Source organism: Neolamprologus brichardi, chromosome 3, assembly GCF_056152115.1.
Source record: "Neolamprologus brichardi isolate AB-2024 chromosome 3, ASM5615211v1, whole genome shotgun sequence".
Lineage (NCBI taxonomy): Eukaryota > Metazoa > Chordata > Actinopteri > Cichliformes > Cichlidae > Neolamprologus > Neolamprologus brichardi.
The window spans coordinates 40,858,937-40,862,270 of NC_142106.1; positions in this window are offsets into that span (position 1 = coordinate 40,858,937).

The window sequence follows — 3,334 nt, forward strand, 5'->3', positions numbered from 1 at the left end:
TAAAATAATTATACATGTGGAATCGGCACAGATGGCATCATGGAGGAAAAAAAGCAAACAAAACACCATTTCTCTGCACAGCAACTCTGTCTACCGTGGACACAATTCACGCAGAATCTACCTCCAAATCATCATTTTATTACAGTCCAGTGATTTATTCTGGTACATTTAAATGATAAAAATGTAACTTTCATCACATTTTAGAGCGCAGAGATTCATAATCAGTAAGATAAAACTAATAAATTCAGATTATTTCCTGCTGTCTGTTTGACTGTTTGATCCGTAGAGGTGTAGTTTTGAATTCAGCATATTTGTGGAGGGGCTGAGGTAGAAACCAAATGATGATTTTTCCTTAAATAAACAGTCTGTAATCAAGTTTCCTGAGCTCTAAATGCACAAACAATAAAGAGGAAACATTTAATTTGATTTCTGTTAAGTAAATCTACGAAAAGCGAAACCCTAAAATTATCCTGTTATTGCCTTAATGCTTCACTATCCTTCAGCTGGGCCTAATGCCTCTTAAACAAACAGACCTTGCTCAGGCTTTTCAGCGTTTGTAAGGACTTGTCAGAATAGATGTACCCTGCTGTGGCTGCTGCTCTTTTCCCCCCACAGCCTGCGAGGACTGAACAGAGCTCTACTGTGCCTCGGCGGACATTGAAATTCCCCCGACGTTTGTACAGTGAATTCCATTTCCGTGCCTTTTGATTCATACTTCTTTTTTCCTCCTCCTTTCCCCCTGTGAAGTACCTTTTTGTCCCCTGTTTGAACTTGGGTGAAGAATTCATCTGCAAGTGGAGGTTGGAGGTCAGACAAAATGGGCGAACTGAATGACTTAAGGAGCGTCGGAAAGGGAAAAATATGAGGAATGGTGGCATGCATTGACAATGAATAAGATTAAATAAGGTCTGCAAGTGATGGCTTCCTCTGTTAATGCGATTAGTGGAAGTGGGCTGTTTATATAAGCGTTAATGGGAATTCAGTTGAAAGAAGTAATGGTGATGAATATCCAAAGTTCAACCAATCCAACCTATGAAGAAGAAGGAGCTCAGAAACCTTTTACGCTTTAAAAACATTGTTTTATTATTAATGTTCTTCTTTATTAGCAGTAACACGTGCTCACAAGAGTGATGGCAGCTGGTCCGCGACACAAACTCATCTAACTGGAAGCTAAAAAAAGAAAGTCAGCATGAACTCCTGGATTGGACGCTTTGTTTTTGTTTTCTCCTGTGCCATACACTCTAGCTGCTCAGCTTTTTCTTTATAATCAATGCTGTCCACATTTACTGTTGAGGTCAGCTCTGAGCAGCTTGTTCTCATCACAGTGAGACTGCATCTATAACTATATGCGGTTTGTGGATTAGGGGATGAAAGAATGCCACTGACTGTGAAATTGCCTGATTTTTATCGGGGATGTTGGTGAGCAGCTGTGCACAATCCTCTGCCCTAATCTCGGGGCTGGAGAGGGGACTGGGCAAGGAGGGGAGGTGTTTGTGTGTGTTTTTGTCTCCCTGCATGTGTGTGTGTGTGTGAGAGAGAGAGTGTTGCGTGCATGCCAATGTTGGAAAGGTTCTGAATGGTTGTGTTTATGCATGATCCTTCAGAAGGCTAGTTATCCCTGATAAGTTATCCCAGTGTTGTTCCAAAATCGGTGGTGCTACAGGGATGCAGGATTCAGTAGATGACTGTGGCGACAGCTTGGCTTTTTCTGTTTCAGTTGGTAAAGGCCAGTAAAAAGATATGTCATAATAATATTATTGATGCATTGACTGTATAATCCTGTCTCTCCACTATCTAACCAAGTCTAGTCCTGGAATAAGGATAGAGAGGAAATCTAATTAAAGTTCATGTTGCATAATAGTGAATCCATAAAACGGTATTCTGTCTACAAAGTTTCATATTAAATTAAATTCAGTTTGACTTAGCACTGAGTCACAACAACAGTCACCTCAAGACACTTTATATTGTAAGGTAAAGATCCTACGGTAATACAGAGAAAACACAGACAACCCCCTCTGAGCAGGCATGTGGTGACATTGGGAAAGAAAAATTTCCTTTCAACATGAAGAAACGTCCGGAAGAACCAGGTTCTACAACTTCCTGCCCACCTATTTGAGCAGACAATTTGCATGGGGCATTTGAATGTCACTAAACTCTGTGGTGTTGTGCTCAGTTTACTGTTTTAGCTCTTTTGAAACAACGCTCAGATATGCAAAAGGCCCAGCAGCAACTGCGAGGCAGACAATTAGCAACTCAGTCATGGAGCATGGAACAACTACAAAGCGGGATATTTTCCTTAGAACGAGCCAAAATGTTCCTCTCACCCATAGCCTCCTGAGTTTACGGCAGTAAAGATATTCACAGGTGAAAAAAAGAGTTTTAATCTCTGTTTTTAATTTTCCTCTTAATGACAGCTAGGTGATTTCTTTTTATAGTTAATAATTAAATTTAGGCTTACTGTTAGGCATTATATAGCAAGTGGAAGCTGCTAACTGTTTGCTAATTACTCTGCTAGTTACTGAACTGGACCTCTTTACAGTTTTTGTGGTGCTGGTGCCTTCTGGACCATTTTTAATAGAGTTAGCTAACAAATAGTATGGTTTGCCATGTGGCACAGCCCATTCAAAAAGTCCATACTCTATTTTTGGTAAGTGAAGCTCTAGTATATTACTGAGCTACTTAGCCTTGCTAGCCAAACTTGCTAGCATTAGCGGAAAACTTTACACCATCTTTTCTAAACATGGTAACTTCTGGCAAGTTTGCCATTATGTTAAATTTGAGTTTTTAAATCAGACTTTACAAAGCAATGTGAGATGCTATAGTATCTTTTATTTAGCCTAGATTAGCCTAGATTAGCCTAGATTTATACATAGAGTGGTTGAAAATATATCCTAAAAAAAACAAAAAACAAAATAAAGTGCATTACCATTTAGTACTATTTGAAATGTAATTAGTTTTCTATTGCATATTTATGGATTTTTTTTTTAACAATGCATTGAATTTTACCATTTATGGAAATTCCCATAAACTTCTGCAAAAAGTAGACAAAGTACTAGCAAAAAATTTGGAGGTCTTTTTACATGTTTTGTGGATTTATTGTTTAAATGTCTATACTTTTACTAACATTTGCACAGCACAGTAGTATAGCTCTTTGGAAGTCATGTTCATACATATACATTTATGCAATTAAATGTTTTAGAGATTTCAAATGTTTATAGTAAAATACACATTTGGTAAAAAAACAAAAACAAAAAAACTACAACTCACAATTGTATGAAGTGTGACCACTTTTTGTGACCAAAAAGAAACAAAGTTACAGAATAGAGAAATACAG